Source organism: Copadichromis virginalis, linkage group LG16 (genome assembly GCF_057382275.1).
Source record: "Copadichromis virginalis isolate Kocher_CV1m ecotype Utaka linkage group LG16, C_Virginalis_male_GT1.1, whole genome shotgun sequence".
In the NCBI taxonomy this organism is placed as follows: domain Eukaryota; kingdom Metazoa; phylum Chordata; class Actinopteri; order Cichliformes; family Cichlidae; genus Copadichromis; species Copadichromis virginalis.
The window spans coordinates 37,900,482-37,920,228 of NC_140633.1; the positions used below are offsets into that span (position 1 = coordinate 37,900,482).

General features: G+C 42.0%; 1 protein-coding gene across 2 annotated transcripts in view; it reads right to left on the reverse strand.

Annotated features, from left to right (window-relative positions):
• Nucleotides 1-19,747, reverse strand: part of adarb1b (adenosine deaminase RNA specific B1b) — a 129,188-nt gene that overhangs the window by 77,797 nt on the left and 31,644 nt on the right. For both annotated transcript variants that reach the window (XM_085434704.1, XM_085434706.1), the window contains exon 2: nt 546-595. The gene's annotated coding sequence lies outside the window, so the exon portion shown is untranslated. The remainder of the gene's footprint in view (nt 1-545; nt 596-19,747) is intronic.

Below are 19,747 nucleotides of genomic sequence, written 5' to 3' on the forward strand. Positions count from 1 at the left end.
AATCAACCTGACGCAGAGGAGCAGGGCTTGTGACATTCAGCTGAAATGGGGGTAAATGGAGGAGATGTAGCAAAGGAAAGGGGGAAGAGTGCAGGATCCCCCGGTACTTGAGCAATTCTAAAAATAGAAACACTGGAGCAGATACACCGAATGGGAAAAAAAGACATGAAAAGGGGAAGAGAAACTGCGAATATCCACTGTGTTGTAAAGCTGAATACCAGGAGTGATGTGTGCTGGCATCATGCGCCGATATAACTGACACCGCTGTTTATGAACTCTGTCTCGTACCGAACACGAAGCCGCTTCATTTCTCACTGACAGGTAATGTTACCCCTCATTTGGCCACCATCACTGGAGGGACTCCAGCTTTGAATGAGTCCTGTAGTCAGCAGATGTCACCTTATATATAATACCGAACGTGTCTCGCATGTTCCAAACATATTTTTTTTCTTTTTGTTGACTAGATTGTCTCCACAATAGATGACGAGAGCGTAGTGGTACATTTCTACAGCAAAGCACTAAAAAGCTTCTTTTGCTGAACTCACCGTTGTGCAGAGAACTCTGAGGGACAGCAGCTATTTACCACACGCCGAACCTGAAGGAGAAAAAAGAAGATTATTAATAAAATGTGTGACATGTAAAGGTCCTGGACACATTTCTGCTGCATCAGTCTCACACATATCTAAATAGCTATTAAAAATACTGAGATATTACGGTGATGTTGTGTCCAGTTAAAACAAACAGCCCATTTGTCATCGTCGTGTTATGGACTATAGTGTCACGCACAGAGTGTATTACTTCTTAAAGAGAGCTGACGTGACTTCTTCTGAAGAGATGCTGGAAAATCATGCCGGAGCAGAAATGAAACAAATCAAGGTCAGGAATCTCTCCCGGCATCCAGCACAGTCACGGATCACCACGGCATGTGAAGAAACTGCCCGGCCACCATCCCTGACCCCGCCCCGGGCGGCTCGCTCGACTCTGACCAGCAGCGAGACACAGCACAGCAGCAACGAACAAACAGTGGCAAGAAACACGCAACACATCCGAGGAGACTTGTAAACAGGGAGCAGATGCTGAGCCGTTGTCCAATCGCATTAGTAACTGTTAGAGACAGAGAGGTGTCCCGAAAACAACAGGCAGAGTTGACACTAGAAAGGTTAGCATGGACTGAAAGTGAATGGCAGGCTTCTAAATGAATTAAAGTTACTCGTCTCACACTTCCCTGCAAACCTGTCCTTCAACAGTGACAAAGAGCGAAAAGAGCAAATGCCACAAAGTTTAAGAGTCAGTAACACATTTAACGCTGACACCAGGAAAAGTGCATGAGGAATAATGCTCTCACACAAGTTCCATTAAATGTGTGTGTTAAGAGTAACACTGTGGCTGTTAACCCATAATCCACTTTATGAAATCACTGCAATATCATTTATACTTTACATAGTAGGGCTGCACGATTAATCGTTAGAAAATCGCAATCTCGATTCATACTTATGTGCGATCTCATTTCCAAATGACAACGATTAAAAAAAAAAAGAGAGAAAAAAAAAAGAAGACGATGACGATTGTACCGCATTTTGATCCGGGACGTAATCTGCATGAAAACAAGCGCTCACTCTTCCTGCTCAACAGATGACAAGGGCGGAGCCTTATACCACGTGATACAGAAGCTGGCTGCTAAAAAAACAACAGAGAAGACATCAGGGATGACGAGAAAGTGACAGGAGAAAATCCGTCCCGGTCAACCACCCAAACATCAATAACGGGAACCTTATACAGCGCTTCCCTATACACGTCGAACTCCCGCAGGCACAAAGAAATTACGGAGGCTATCACTTATCACCTGACCAAAGATATGGCTCCCATCAACACTGTGCAAAACGGGGGATTTAGGAAAATGATCAACATCCTAGACAAACGCTACACAGTGCCGTCCCGCAACTATTTTTCTATTGTTGCACTACCTGCTCTGTACACGCAGCGTCGAGCAACGGTGGAGACGGAATTTCAAGCAGTACAACATTTGCGGCAACGACAAAACGTGAGACATTTGTTGTTTTTATGTTTATTTATTGTTTTTATGTTCAGTCTCAACTGTTACGAAGTTGATGTGCAGTTAATAAGTGCAATAAATATTTATACTGGAAAAGAAAATCGTGAGAGAATCGTGATCTCAATTCTGGGCCAAAAAATCGTGATTCTCATTTTATGCAAAATCGTGCAGCCCTATTACATAGTATATAAATTTGAATAATTGTGAACTCTATAGTCAAAATTACCGGTTACAAATGCAAACCAGCATTTCTTTGTAGCTGGAGCTTCACATTATGAGCATTCATTATAGTCAAATAATGAAGCAGTCGCAGGTACATCAAAATGTTCGTCACCGACTTCGTGTTTTTAATGTGTCTTTAAAACAAGACAGCCATCATTTTTGCATTTTTTGACAGCAGATCAGTTTGAAATATCGCACAAGCGATGGAAGAAGAAGGAGCAGCCTAAGTTAGCTACTAGTGACAATCTGCACATCAGGCTAAACAACTTTCACTGCACACTGTTTGCAGACTAACACCATGTGCATGTGCAGGACCAGACAGCAGCTGCTCAGAGGCTGACGGGACACACCAATTATTAGTTTGTTCCGGTATCCCCAAATTTCTCTGACCTGATGGAATAAAATATATTTGCCGTCACCAGCAAACCCATGTTTACTTATTGTCAAATCAATAACACCCAACAAACCAGTTACACAATGAAACATGAACTATTAGCTGTGCATTTAAAAAAGACTAGCTGGGTCTGTATTGTGGACCACGTGGTATCTGCTGGGCATACGTGCAACTCAGTCTATGTGTGTCATACTCATATCTGTATTCAACACAGTCGCCAGGATGCATTAAATCTCTCTGAGCTTCCTCAAGGAGCCATCTTCCTCCAAATTACACTCAGTTTCCTCCTCCTAGGTTCTGTGCACCACCACAGACTTCCTTAGTTCAAGAGCTAGAACAAAAGCATAGCATTAGCTGTTTAGGAACTGCAGCATTTTTTATACACGCCCTCGTTTTCAGAAGCTCAAAAGTAATGGGACAAACTACTTTTATATACTCGGATGAAAATCCTTTGCAGACAATGACTGCCTGAGGTTTAAAACCCATGGAAATCATCAAATGCTGTGTTTCCTCCCCTGAGATGCTCTGCCAGGCCTTTACTGCCGCCTTCAGTTGCTGCTTGTTTGTGGGTGTTTTTGTGGGTTTTTGTGCTTTCACTTTTTGTCTTCAGTAACTGAAAAGCCTGCTCTGTTGGGTTGAGATCAGGTGAATGATTTGGTCACTGAAGATTCTCCCTTGAGAAACTCCTCAGTTTTGTAGCATTTGGATGAATCTGTGCAGAGACTACAGCCTCGTAAGTAACGTTTACAGGGAGTGCAGAATTATTAGGCAAATTGTATTTTTGAGGAATAATTTTATTATTGAACAACAACCATGTTCTCAATGAACCCAAAAACTCATTAATATCAAAGCTGAATGTTTTTGGAAGTAGTTTTTAGTTTGTTTTTAGTTTTAGCTATTTTAGGGGGATATCTGTGTGTGCAGCTGACTATTACTGTGCAGAATTATTAGGCAACTTAACAAAAAACAAATATATACCCATTTCAATTATTTATTTTTACCAGTAACATCTCCACATTCACAAATATACATTTCTGACATTCAAAAACAAAACAAAAACAAATCAGCGACCAATATAGCCACCTTTCTTTGCAAGGACACTCAAAAGCCTGCCATCCATGGATTCTGTCAGTGTTTTGATCTGTTCACCATCAACATTGCGTGCAGCAGCAACCACAGCCTCCCAGACACTGTTCAGAGAGTTGTACTGTTTTCCCTCCTTGTAAATCTCACATTTGATGATGGACCACAGGTTCTCAATGGGGTTCAGATCAGGTGAACAAGGAGGCCATGTCATTAGTTTTTCTTCTTTTATACCCTTTCTTGCCAGCCACGCTGTGGAGTACTTGGACACGTGTGATGGAGCATTGTCCTGCATGAAAATCATGTTTTTCTTGAAGGATGCAGACTTCTTCCTGTACCACTGCTTGAAGAAGGTGTCTTCCAGAAACTGGCAGTAGGACTGGGAGTTGAGCTTGACTCCATCCTCAACCCGAAAAGGCCCCACAAGCTCATCTTTGATGATACCAGCCCAAACCAGTACTCCACCTCCACCTTGCTGGCGTCTGAGTCGGACTGGAGCTCTCTGCCCTTTACCAATCCAGCCACGGGCCCATCCATCTGGCCCATCAAGACTCACTCTCATTTCATCAGTCCATAAAACCTTAGAAAAACCAGTCTTGAGATATTTCTTGGCCCAGTCTTGACGTTTCAGCTTGTGTGTCTTGTTCGGTGGTGGTCGTCTTTCAGCCTTTCTTACCTTGGCCATGTCTCTGAGTATTGCACACCTTGTGCTTTTGGGCACTCCAGTGATGTTGCAGCTCTGAAATATGGCCAAACTGGTGGCAAGTGGCATCTTGGCAGCTGCACGCTTGACTTTTCTCAGTTCATAGGCAGTTATTTGGCGCCTTGGTTTTTCCACACGCTTCTTGCGACCCTGTTGACTATTTTGAATGAAACGCTTGATTGTTCGATGATCACGCTTCAGAAGCTTTGCAATTTTGAGACTGCTGCATCCCTCTGCAAGATATCTCACTATTTTTGACTTTTCTGAGCCTGTCAAGTCCTTCTTTTGACCCATTTTGCCAAAGGAAAGGAAGTTGCCTAATAATTATGCACACCTGCTATAGGGTGTTGATGTCATTAGACCACACCCCTTCTCATTACAGAGATGCACATCACCTAATATGCTTAATTGGTAGTAGGCTTTCGAGCCTATACAGCTTGGAGTAAGACAACATGCACGAAGAGGATGATGTGGACAAAATACTCATTTGCCTAATAATTCTGCACTCCCTGTATTTACGAAGGGCCTGACACAGACCAGTGGTCACATTAAATAATATTAAATGCCATTAAAACAGCACATAAACAAGTTAAAATACAGAATAAATTAGACCAGTAAAATTATCAACAAAAAGGTTTTGAGTCCAGAGAGTTCGCTGTAACTGTAACACCCATCTTCAATCCGTGTACACTTTAGTATTCATCCTGCTGCTCCAATCACCAGTCACATCATCAATAAACATGTGGTGTCCCGGTTCCGCTGCAAAGCCGTGCATGACCATGCTGTAACATTTCCTTCACCGTATTTGATGGATAATGTGTTAAGCTTTGGATCAGGAGCTTTTCCACCCCACAAACTGCAGAACTTTCTATCTAGGAGAAAACAAGCGATCAACAAAAAATATGGTCTTACATATTTAATTCTCCATTTCACACGCCTCGTGAAATATTGGGTTGACGCTCAAGTCCCTGAAGGTCAGTGAAATACATTCTTCTCTATAACGAAATCAAACACCACGCCATTCTATGTCATGCCTATTCAATACACCCTGAATCAAATACTCCTCGTGCTCTCCATATTTACAAAAACACGTCTAACTTCTATCTGGTCCTCAGGACCCCGTATTGATTTATCCTAAGTAAAGCTGACTGTTACAAATGAATGGCCTCGGCAGAATTTAGTGATCCCAAAACGTCAATACATGAGTAATGTCTGGGTCACCGTCGCATTGCATTGACTAATATTACCCACCATGTACACTCCATCCTTGGTTTCGTGCAATACAAATACAGTAAAATGCGCAGTAAGAAAAAACAAACACTGCATATCAAACTGGAGAATCTACGAAGTGTGTGTATAACAGCTTTGGTTTCTTTTTGTTAACACAGTGTAAGATTTGTTACATAAGCTGTGAGTCACCTTGTGTTTCCTCCCTCTTGTGTCTTATGACCGAGTATCACAACAGAGGAGGAGCAGAGGCTACACTAGCCATCGTGCCGCCTAGTCTCTCAGGGGGCGAGTGTATGCTACCGCTAATTTAGCAGCAGCAAATGCATCAATTTGAGTTTAAGAATATTCAGCTCCTGCTACTATCTGCTCTGGGGATTCTGCCTTGCCTCCTCCGCTAACTATCATGAGCAGAAGAGGAAAAAAAGATGTGACAGCACGGAGAACGCTGCTGGCTCTTGAACTGTGAGAATGTCTGAAATGAAACAATGCTTTAAGAAAGTGAAATCTCAGAGAAATGGAGGGTGATAACTTGAAATGACCCCTTCTCCCCACTAGCAGAAGCAAAGACGTGCAGCTAGGTCTCCAACAAACACGGCTCCTGATTCAGTGTTTTTTCTCTCTTCCTTGCATAGACTCTGCACTCTTAGTGATTACAGCTGTACTTTCCACATGAGCAGCCAGAAACAGAGGCAGATGTTACTCGAGATAAACCAAAGACAGGAACTGGTATGCAATTTAACGTTAACGAATCACGAACGACATCGGCAGGTTGCTGATTCCTAAATGCGTTTTACATATCATACGGCTTAATTTGTGAAACAAACAAAGGCTTTTCAAGTGCCAACTGCTGTTAATGAAGCCTTCTGTACGCTAATCCAAACTTTGAACACAGTCCAATTAACCCCGATTCCACACTGAGAAAAAGTTCACTTGTATTTTAACATCACATTTACCAGAGGGCAAGATGCTCAAATCGGTGCTCAGTGATCTGTTTCTTCCTTTCAGTTAGAGAAGAGAGAGTCGCTGCCATGCACAAGAAAAGTGTAATAATATAATATTAATTCATCAGCGGGTTCACTAGTCATTTTAAAAACATTTGCATTCTCACTTCAGACCAAATTGCAACCTCTGGGGCTGAAAAATGAAGCCAAAGATTAAGTGCCAGAAACTGCAGCTTCTCGAAGCAAATCAATCCCCACAGAGACCCGAGTTCAAATCCCCGACTTGACAGCAGAAATAAACATGTTTGCAGACTGGTACGAAAACTGCTTTGGTTGTCAACACAGTAGCTAACTGGGGGGATGCTTTACCGTGAAGTCTACAGTTTACGAGCATACTCTGGATTGACATAAATGCCACGTGTGTCTTATGCTTATTAGCCACGTGGACTGATTGGAATTCCAGAAACCACCAATAACTCCACGACACCGCTATCTTACAGCACCAACACATAAACGCCATTCATGCTTAAGATTGGTTGTTTATTTTATTCCATTGCACTCACACTCCATTACATAATCCAACTACGGAAAACACCCCACCCGTGCAACCCTTTCCCAACAGCGTCAGTGAGCGAGCTGTGAAGCAGCCTCCAGCTTCGATCATTGATGAGGAACAATGGAAGTTGGGAAACGTCTTTTAATTACATAACCTCTCTCATTGACCTCCGTGTGACATTTACTACCCACGATTCAGAAGCATCTGTAAGAGTTACCACTGGGTGGAAGCAGGTCAAAGTGACATAGTGGATAATGCTATGTAGGTGATAGATGACTGCAGCAAACTTCAGCGCGCTTCAGCATCATTATGCAGATGGTGTGACAGCCGACGGTTTTTTGAGGCTGTTTGCTGCCAAAAAGCCTTCACTTTTAAAGCTGAAGTCAGGGATTAGGATGAAAGTCACATACGAGGGAAGTGTGTGAGGGGGGAGTGAATGACTCACTCTCAAATACTCCAAATGCTGCTGCAAAGGTATCTTTGGGGAATTAGCATCTTGTCTCTCCTGTGGAGCTGCTCAGCGGACCATCGCAGATGGCTTTAAATGTTAGTTGCTGAGTCCGTGTGAAGGTGGGTATACGCGGTCAGCAAATCCACCCTGGTTAATAAATTATTTTAAGCTACGTGCAGCAGCATAAACCTTTCCACCCTTTGAATTAAAGAGGTGATCAAAGCTGCCCTGCTAATGTCAAAATATGACATGAAGAAACAACTGATGCAACACAGGGTTTCATATTTGACACATCAAGTCGAGTGTCACAATGAAATAAAGAACAACAAAGCACAGAGTCGAATCTTCCTTTTACAAAAATAAACTTCATGTCTTCCTAAAAACAGAACCAGTGTGTCCAAAGCTCTCCAGTGCCTATCTTATTTCCTTGTCCCGCCCAAATCTCTGCCCACATCCTTTCTTTTCCCCCAACCATCTGTTTTTCTTGCTTGCTCAGAGAAAAAATGCCTTTTTTGACACCTCTGACAGCTTTGTGCATCTTGCCAGCATTCAAAGCGCCAAAACATCTCAGCCTAAACCCCACAAGACGCTACAGCAGGTTCAGTTTCGACTGATTCTCAGCAAAAAGTAAAGAAATAGTAATTAAGCCCAAAACTCAAACAAATTCTTTAAATATTACTAATGCAAATAAAGTCAGCATCTGAGGATTACATAAACAAATTCATTAACTGATAAGGAAGTAAAACAATCCAATTTTATGAACACCATAAATGAATCTCATTTCACTTAATCAAAATCAAACAGGCGATCTGTCAACGCACAGCTAACTGATCTGACCGCTGCATTTCCCCATCTCTGACTCAACCATTGCACCAAGGGGTATACCACAAAATAAATGAGACACTCTTGACATTTCAACAGAGGACAAAAATACAAATACTTCATAAATAATAGTCACCTCATCAAGAGAAATTATGCCTGAGAGCCACTTTTACATAACCCAGCGTGGCACGGCTTACGCACAATGTACTGTAGCAATGTGCAGACACACCATCAGTCTGATTAACCCTTTGGCTTGTAATGTAAATTATTCAGAGCCACACATTAGAATGGAAGCAACGCGCTGTTGTACTAAAAGAGGTCAGTGTTGTTTGACTGAGCACATTACTTACATTTTGACCTGCGGCGTCTCCGACAGCAACAGTGATTGCGCGTGTTTGCATTAACAAAATGTATGTAATCTGCTCTTAGCTCTTCATCTGGACATCAGTAGTTAGTTATGCACAGTGACTTTAGCCCTGTAGTCATTTCAGAGTGTTTAAGCCTTAATTCTGTTACACTATAAGCAGTTGGTATGAACACATAGTAACTCAAATTTACAATAAAAAAATAAGAGTCCTATAATCTGCCATAGTGTAATACATCCAAATTAATTTGAAGATATCTTTATGAAGGTGAATATGCGGAATTTTCAGGCAAAGGATAAGATTTCTGGTACCTGGAGCTTTCTGGTTTATTCTGTTGTAGCAGTGTTGGCCAATCATATTGGGGCCTGCTTTGATTGCATGCAGGTAAATCATCCATGTGGACAGTAAAAAAGGGATTGCATCTGCAGAAATGGAATCTCACATCAACTACTGTCTAATAGTGATTTAGCTTTTATTTGCTCTTCAAAATTTATCTGCACTCGTACTAATCTCCAGACGCAACAGGAAGTCCTGGCCTGGATATGTGCTGACTGTACTGGAAACCCAAAAGCACTGTCCCCAAAGGCTAAGTCAGCAGATCAGAGGATGGACTGTTTCAGAAGAAATTATTATTATTATTTTTGTGCTTCAGGTGTCGTGGTCAGATCAGTCAGGTTAATATAATGGCAACATTCAGAAGAAGCCAGCCATGTCAGTGATCACCAGAACCTATGGCCGCAGCATCTTTTTTACCATTTCGAAGCATCAGTGTCACAGGGCTCTTACAGATGGCGAGATAAGCAGCTCCACAACAGCTACAAAGGTCTCTGAATCGCAAACAGGGCCCGCCACGTGACTCTAACACTGTAGGAACCAGTGCAGGATGAGAAAGGAGAGCTCTGGATCATTAAGAACAGTTCCCATAGGAAAGTACAACTTTTCCAGCTAGACATCATCCTCAGATTCACCTCTGCTAAGACAGCGATCACGGACTATTCTGTGTGAGGAGGGAAAGGAGACTGCCCGAGTGAAGAGGGAGTCGCACACAAAGCTTGCAAATGTACCGAAGGACAGTAAGGGCAATCATCCATCATATGGAAGTCAGCTGAAAGGCTTCAGGAGACCATTAACTCCGCATTTCCTAAAGTACCTAGGAATCCCTGGCTTCGGGCTCAGAAAGGTGCTTAAGGCTGTGGCAGATGAGGCAGAAGAAGGAAGCTTCTAGCACTGGTACAGAAGGAAGGACAGGACACAGAGGTAAATACAAGAGCCCTACAGTCTGTAGTGGGGAAACATGCCGAGAACTGTTCCACCACCTTGGGCTGTTCAGAGATGAAAGGAGTAAAATACAGGTTGACGGGTGGGCTCCTGGCTGACTACTGTACATCACACAGCAAAACCTAGTAACTGGCTAACCTGTAGGGGTCTTTTGTTTTGTTTTTTTGTTACTCAGACCAAATAGTTCCATTTAGCTGCTTGGTACTACAGAGTTTTGACCTCAGTACATAATAATGAAGTATTTCCACTATAAAACCTACAGTTTCCATAAAGCTGCGATGACTTTGAAGTTTGGCTGGCGTGTGAGTGCAGTGAACAAACCGCTTTGCTTGACATACAGCTTTATGGGGAGTAAAACCCACATCAGTCCACTATGCAGTTAAGCTGATGAGAGACAACAGAGACAGTGCTGGTCAGCGGTGAAGCCGAAGCCCAAAACATCTTGCAACAGCCTGTTTATGCATCTCTGCCACAAAAATCAACAGCTTCTGTGAGGTCCAGTTTGACTTGGATTCTTACAGACTCCTGCATGTTGGAGCTCTTCCCATCAAATGCTTTTGAGCTAAATACCACAGCAACACCCCATTACACTCGCTGCTCGTTTAAAACTTTCACTGTGAGATTTAACTCAAATGTGTTCTGACTGGAAGTCAACAAGTGTACACCTGGCATACACCACAGATGGGTTGAGTTAGCCAGCATCCTCTGTGGCCTGCAGGGTTTAGCGCTCGCTCTTCCTGTGCTCGTGCCACATGTAAACACACACAAACAAGGTCCTGAAGCAAATCAAGTGCAAATCACACCAGTCACCTGATGGAATTATGACTCTGTCTGGCAATATGTTAAGTCTACAGGTCAGAAACTTAACATTTATGTAACATTAAGAATGACTTACTGACTCACTAATCTTTTTAAAGTCTTTCCTCCAAAAAGAAAACATCTGATTACCTCCCCCAAGTTCTGTCACCTCACTATATATCAACAAAGACGTGGTTTGGTGACCATTAGAACCGTTTCTGGCTTTTTCCAAAGGCAGGTGCATCAGCAGAGACCACCCTCACTAACTTCAGAAACCAGCCCAAATCTAGTCATTTTGTTCTATAAGCAGGCCTGAAATATGACAGAATATATAATCATACTCCAAGCTGCAAAGAGTTAAAGCGTGCACAATACCAACATGTAAAATGTTCAAGGGCCAACACCCCTTTAAAGGGCTTTTATTTGGACACATTTTCCTTCAGAGTCATCATTTTTTCCAGAGGACACAACTCCCAGAACATAATATCACTCTGACAACCCATCAAAAAGTGTTCACAATGATATGTGGCAGCAGTGGACCGACTACCTCGGGATGGATGCTTGCTGAGTATACTCTGTGCAGAACAGGTGAGCTAACCTAAAAAAATGAAGTCAACAGGATGCTATCCAAAGTGGGGGTGGAAACCGTTCCCCTGAGTTTTCATAAAAAGAAAAGGTATGAGGAGAGACTTATCGTAAGCAGTAAGCGCTCCATGCAGGAGAATGCGGTAAATAAGGCTTCCATAATGCATTCAAGCTGTAAAAGTAATTAGTCTCTTTATTTTCTTTCTGCAATACTTTCTCGCCGAGCGCACCTAGTGCCTGCTTTTGCACAATTCTACACAAATCCATGAAATGAGGAACATGTTTAAGCAACCGAGTGCAGGAATTATTGATGTCATACAGTGTGAAGATCTGAGCGCATCTACGGCTGTGAACACGACCTCAACATCATGCAGAAATTCTATTTTTACTCCCCCCCACACATACATCAACTTGAATGAGACGGGAAGTTATTTTCATTGTACTAAATTGCAAATGCACAGCAACAACGTTTCTGCAGATGTTTAACTTCCAGCTTCAGCTGGAATTGAAGGATTTACCAAAGTTATATGAAAGCATAAATGTTAATAAGCAGGGGGCCTAGTTCGGGGTGGGCTCTCCCATCAGACGAGACAACTTGATAAGATGTAGACAGAAAATCTGTTGGGAAAAAAAAATCTTTTCACGATGGAAACTATTCCCCAAACAAGATCTGAGTACAGATGTGTGACGTTTCAAGGAAAACCTAAAGCAAACCCTGTTCTACGAAACGGCACGATAGCGACAATCCATTCACCACATCAATCCGACCCTCAATTGGAAAATTCCAGTCAACACTGGTGCGGCACACTCACAACAGAGTGTAAATTAGTGGTTCTCAAACTGGGCTATGGTTCCCCCTGAGGGGATGCACAGCCGTTGAAGGGAGGGTATACACGTTAGGGTGAGAGGATTCATAAAGAAATGAATCAAACAAACCCATTCAGACACGCAATGCCATCAAGACACATAAATTTGTTAATGGATAATAAAATTTTAGTCTCCACCTGCTAATACATGACTATTTTACGTACAGTGGATGGCGTTGGAATGAATCTGATTATAGCCACTTTAAGTCAAATCTAATTAAACCTTTATTAGAATAAAACCTTAATGTCTTATTGTGGATTTAACTGTTGCAAACCAACTGAATGATTATTCTGATTATAAAATGTTTGTTCACATATTTAGGGCACTGAGAGGAAACTGAATCATCTGCACAGCCTTACAGCATGGAGAATGGTGCCAACTGAACATATGGAAACTAGTAAGAGGGAAAGAACGGGGAGATGTGTTGTGGCCCGGCTATAGTGACGCATGTCTGGGAGACTATTTTGAAACAGCTTCCATTTACAACTCAACCCCACCCTTGCTTTTCCTGCCAGCCACGCAGGCCACCCGTTAGTGTCACAGACTCTCTCAACTGGGGTCCTGCACCCAGTCAACAACACAGTCTTTGTACTCACAGCTTACAACATTTTCCATCTGAGAAAGCCAGATTATAATGTGTGTGTATATAAGCTGCCCATGAGGCAAGCCAAATGTGATAGTATTTAATGATGCATGTGCTGCGTAAAAGTCACTGATTTCTTTATGTGTTGTTAGGAAAATGGGATTTATTCACACGTGCAAACATACATGAAAGGTATGGTATGACCACCTTTATTCTTCAGCACAGCCTGAACTCTCTGAGGCAGCTTTTACAGAAATTCCTTTAAGACGTCTTCAGGAATAGTTCTGCAGAGTTCTTCAAGAACCTTCAAAGTTCTCTGTCAAGATGATCCCACGCCGTTTCAGTCATGTTGAGGTCCAGGCTCTGAGGAGACCAGTACACGACTGATAGTGTTTCACTGTGTGTCTTTTACAAGACCCCAACACCACTGTCCATAATGCAGTCAAACCCTGACAGAGCTCCACCGTTCTTGTGTAATTTGGCATATCGCAACCTTTTCTCCCTGTTTCCCTTCCTTAAAATTTGCTTCATGACAGACATCCTTCCACTGAGAGCATTTCTGATGAGGCTTTAGAGAACGGCAGATGTTTCAGCCACAGGGTCAGATGCATCTCTCAGATCCTGTGGGTCTTTGCTGGATTTTTTCCATTTTTGTTAAAGACACGACATTCAAATACTGTTCATCTGCTGTAGATAGTGCTTAGCCCTCACATTTCTTCTTTCGTCCAGTTTCCTTACAAATTTTAAGGACACACTACCAGTGTAAAAAAAACACTGTTTTCTGCCTTACAAGCTTTTTTCATAGTTTCAGCTAAATAAATATATTTTGTGGGTGCTAGTGCATAAAGATAACATTTTAAATCAATTGTTTCTGTTAACAGAAAGTGGTCAGGTAAAAGGATTGGGACTGAAAATGGGCAAAAAGGGAGCCAATATCCAAAGAAAACCTTTAACTTATATATACTTATATTACAATATCTTGGAAGTGAAATATGAAAAATGAGGAGTGATTCAGGACTAGCACAGCACTGTCTGTTAACTCAAAATAAAAATATGAATCTGCACAGAGATGAAGCTCTGACAGATTTAAGTCGGGCGATGTTTTATGTGTGTCCGTGTCAACTTTCTGACCTCGCCAAGATAATTCTCTTAAAGCAAGTGTAATACTGCGGGTTCTCCTGATCCGTTCGCTTCTTCTCCTCTCATCTCTTCTTTTCTCATTCATTTGATGTGCTTCCCCTGTAATCTTCCCAGGGCTGTCGACCTCACCGAGACACAGAGGACACGCTCAGTCATTCAGCCATAGCTTCTCATTCACACAGCAGAAAACGCTTTTCTTGTTCAGTGTGCTTAAGTGTTTGCCTCCGTCTCCACGTGTGTGTGTGTGTGTGTGTGTGTGTGTGTGTGTGTGCATTTTTCAACAGTTTAATTTGGCTGCGTGATATCAGAGTCGCCAGCTGCACAGGGAAAAGTTTCTACATCCAGTCCACTGTGTACTGAATTACAATTCTGCAACCAAGTGCCATACTCTACTCGGCTCTATTTTGTTACCCATGAATGGGAACTCAGTGATTCAGCAATGAGTGCTGGTGATTCAGTCGCTTAAAGGAGAATGTCACCCGTTTAAGAAAAATATGTTTCCTTCAGCTTCTCCAGAAACTGGAGGAAGTTATTGGAGCATGTCCAATAACTTCTTACCTCAGATACGTATGCGTCATGCTCCAATTTCAGTGCAACATCAGTCAAAGACGTGACATCAGGAAAATGAACGCCTTACATGAAGGTCTCCACCCAGGAACTTAAGTGATACCTACTTTTTTTAAACGTCTTTTAAAGTTGTACTTCTATACTGTGTGCACAGACACAATCTCTTCACATCACTGACATAACGTTTATTTTTAGATTGTTTATTCCATATTTTGCATCCTTACAACGTCTGAACTGCCAAACGTGTGAGACAAAGCCCCTTCTGTGTGTGTCATTCCCTAGCTGCTGCATTTTTCTGTTTGCTTGTTGTTTTGGTTCATGTACCATATGTTCACTTATTTTCATCTCCTAACAAGAAATGTAGTTGAAAGCCGATAAAAATTGGTGGATGTTTGTGTTTTCTTAAAACAATCTGATATTTTTTTAGTAATCTGGAGAAACTCAAGATCCCAGTTTATTTTGGCACCTGTATGTCTGATTATGACATGAAACAGGCCAAAGATACCTGAGCTGTTTGTTACCTGACACAACAAACGAGAGTTTACATACAAGAAAAGCAGACATGCAATCATTGGTTAAATCCAAAGACTACCAGGGAAGCCTTGGATCAGAGAGGTCAGTGAGTAATTATTCTCCTAGAATAAAACACTGCTGCAGAGAAGCATTAAAAAGAAGGAACTTTACTCCATTACTGAAGCTCTTATGCAAGCAATGTGCATCATAGTATAAAAAGAAATGCTGAGAAAGAGCTTTCCTGTGGCGTAAGAGTGTTTCAGACCTATTATGGCCACGGGCTTTTATAAATTCTAAGATGCGATGATAAAAACCATCACTCCTCCAAGTGCTTTCAAAGTCCACTCAGCCATGTCTGAGATATCACTTGTGACACCCAGATCAACAATGGAGAACGCCCTGGGCCAATCGGAGTAATTGTGGAAATGCCAGGATAGAGTTGTTTAAAAAAAAGTTTAAAAAAAAACACCAGCTCGTTTTACCTTTTACCAGAAAATTGAAAAAACAACAACATTAGAAATGGAAAAGGGAAGGTAAAAGTTGTGGCATAGCGGAGCAAATGAGACCAGTGGCAAGTGACTAATCCCTCAGAGGGGAAATAAACCACCACAACACAACACATTATTTGTCATTAATGTCCAGCAGTCACACTCAAGGCATCCTCCCCAGCTGTGGGATTGTGACAGGGACAACCATTCATCTGGAAGTACACTCCACCAATGTGTAGTGCCTTGAGTGCAAACACATGCATGATAATTAAGTCAATTAATATCAATTAGTGAAACACACTGTACACCCTCGGCTAGGAGACGGTCACGTAGAGAACTTTGATTTGTACCTCAAAGCAGCACTTCTGTTCATATATTCACTAAAAGAACATCAATAATATGGTCTTTAAGGATATCGTCAAGCTGAAACTGTTCCGATCAAACCGCAGATCTGCGTGAGATGAGTCTATAAGCTCCGTTTGGGTAAATGAAATAAAGCCACATTTGGCTTCCTGTCCTTTCTACCTGAACCATTACCTGACAGGCCAAGTTAGTCTTTCTAATCCAAAGACACACACCAGACTGAACTTAGCCTAAAATTTAAAACTGATTAAATAAGATCTAAATAACAGCAGAATATTAAAACATTTACTCCAAAAACATCAACAGATACAGCTTCTTTCAGCTGCTCCCTTATTTACACTCAGTGTTGACTGTGTATGCTTGAGAACCCTTATTAATGCAACCCTCAAGGACCTTTCAGGTAAAAGCAAATGTGTACACCGCCATACCACAGAGCCGCTAAAAGCTAGAAAATTATTAGCATTCGAATCTTTATTTTGTCCACTTCATGACACTTTCAAACACCTGCAGAGCAGGGCATCATTTAAGTAGGCAAAGGCAGAAACTTTACAGAAGAGCTGCTGTTTTATGAGTTTTGATCACAGAAAATTTTTATTCCAGTTACTGTACTTTGACCACCTTCTTGACTACTCGAAATAAACTTACTCCTGGGACACATTTAAAATATTTGTAAGATTGTCCAATGCATCTGCGCTTCATAACATGAACCCTCCCTTTGTTGCTGGGGGGATTCCCTTAATGCACTGGGTATTTCTTCTTCAGTCACCTTTCTCACTCACTATGTGTTAATAGACCTTACTGTATTAAATCGTACTTGTTATTAATCTCTGTCTCTCTTCCACAGCATGGCTTTTATCCTGTCTTCCTTCTCTCACCCCAACCAGTCGCAGCAGATGGCCCCGCCCCTCCCTGAGCCTGGTTCTGCCGGAGGTTTTGTTCCTGTTAAAAGGGAGTTTTTCCTTCCCACTGTCACCAAAGTGCTTGCTCATAGGGGGTCATATGAATGTTGGGTTTTTCTCTGTGTGTATTATTGTAGGGTCTACCTTACAATATAAAGCACCTTGAGGCGACTCTTGCTGTGATTTGGTGCTGTATAAATAACATAAAATAAATTAATTGAATTAACATCAGTCTTTCTGTTCGGTCGATCGGTCAATCAGCCGTGTTTTAGAACATTTATGAAAAATCTGACATTAAAAATGTTCTGAGCTAGTCTATCAGCAGATGCATCACCCGCGCAGCCCAAAAAGCACGCTACAAGGCCTAAATGTATAATTATCCATCACTTCTCACTAAGACACATAAATATTGTCCTGGACTTTTTAGATTGGTTGCTCTGGCACAAATAAATAAATAAATAGATACATTTTTCAACAAGAACTTGATTTTAGTAAAATACTATTCTTTGGCTACATAATGAAACAATGACGCAGTTTTTTTTATCGTGCTTTTAATTTGTGTTAGATGCAGTGCATAAGGTCTGAAGGGTGGAGGATTTAATGATAAACTATGAAAAGCTAATTTAACACACTGCATGTTGTTAATGTGTTAAACTATAATAAACAGATGCATAAATGGGGGTTCAAAGACAGCCCATTCTGTATGCCACTTGTATACTGGGATCCAGATGAGCAGCATCAGTAGCTGCCAGCAGCTTGCCGAGTGATTTATGGCCTGACCTGGACTTAAAATAAAACAGGTGTTCTTCATATACGAGTGGATCTTCTTCATGTGTTTGCAGTCTCAGTCCCACCACAGGCACAGCCAACCAATCAGCTCTACAAGTCCTCAGCTTCATTTTTTCCCCGTGCAAAAATAAATCAAACCAAGGGTGAAATGGAACAAATTTCCAGACACGTTGACTGATTCAGGCAAAAGTCAAAACTCCCCTGGCATCATGTGCCACATCCAGGGAGCAAAAAAGGCTGCTCGTGTCCTACCAGTGGTAACACTGCCAGTCTAGTGACATTGAGCTTCCTGTAAAAGATGCTTCAAGGACAGAAAAATGGCACTCTCCTGACCAGAGATGGTAGGCCACAACTCTCTGATTCATCGGCTGGCATGCATGTAATCAATTTATAGGGAGTAACCAGCTCACTGATGACTAAGGACATATAACTGTCGCTGAGCAATCAATCAAAAGCTTTTGTCTTGAAGTTTATGATGACTCCACTGAAAGGTTTGTGCCTGACAGCGGTGGCAGAGTGGAGAAGCGCAGGCACAGCTCATTGGCTGACTAACCACAATCCCATTTATCTCAGCAACACAGCAATCAAACATCAGGCTCATAAATCATAAAAGCTGTCATCATTGTCTCTGCTCCTGTTAGCTGTCCGTAGACTGTAAACAAATGGAGAGAAAATTAATATCATAGGAGTCGTTCACTGTGCGCATGAATCAGGCCTCAGCCTGCAACACTGAGAGGAATATTTCAAGCAGACTACACCTATGTAGACATGGCGAAGGTCGTGTTACGTGACCAAAACCTGTGTTGACCTTGTCTTAGAACAACACACATTTGTTAATTTCCACAGTTTCATGGTATGTTACTGTGAAGGCACTGGGTGCACTTAAAAATAAACTAAAATAAAATGATGTACTGTGTAGAATCTGTTTCTCTGAGCCTGCTATAAGCTGAGAAGGGAATATGAAGTTTTTCACTGCAGCACTCTGCCTGCATGTTAATAGCTTGGAGAAACACCTTCAGCAGCAGTTAGTTGAAGTAATCAGCTGATGATGACTGGAAGTTTCCAACGCAGCCATTCTGCTGTCGGTTTGCTGGTGATCTTTTCCTGCTGCGTGACCCTTTTTGGACCAACCAGACAGCCTCACATTTGACTCTAGAATATTTTGGTATACAGAGGAGTTCATGGTCCATTCAATGACTGCAAAGGGCCCGAGATCCTGTGGCTGTAAAACAAGCCTAAAGCATAATCTCTCCACCGCTGTGCTTCACAGTTGGTATGAGGTGGTTGGTTGTTGCCAAAGGTGATGCTGTGAAATATGCTCCAGAGACCAAAATGTGCTTTTATAGAGGTGGTCACATGTGTAGATGATAAGATAAGATAAGATAAGATAAGATAAGATAAGATAAGATAAGATAAGATAAGATAAGATAAGATAACCTTTATTAGTCCCACACGTGGGAAATTTGTTTTGTCACAGCAGGAAGTGGACAGTGCAAAAGTTATGACGCAAAAATTAGAATACAATAAGAATAAATACAGTACACAGCTGTACAGAATAGAATAAAATAATATACTATATACAGTAGAATAAAATAGAATAAAAATATACAATAAGATAAAAATAGAATACGAATGCTATATACAACTGAGTAAAAATACAACGATGCCAGAAAAGATTATTGCACTTAGTGTTATTGCTGCGAAATCTCTCCGTCCCACACCGTGGGTGCCGCAGTCTCCCACTGAAGGAGCTGCTCAGTGCTGTCACAGTCTGCTGCATGGGGTGGGAGACGTTGTCCAACAGGGATGACAGCTTAGCCGCCGTTCTCCTGTCACTCACCACCTCCACTGGGTCCAGAGGGCATCCTAGAACAGAGCTGGCCCTTCGGATCACCCTGTTCAGTCTCTTCCTGTCCCCAGCAGAGATGCTGCCGCCCCAGCAGACCACACCATAAAAGATAGCAGAAGCCACCACAGAGTCATAGAAGGTCTTCAGGAGTGGGCCCTCCACCCCAAACGACCTGAGTCTCCGCAGCAGGTACAGCCTGCTCTGCCCT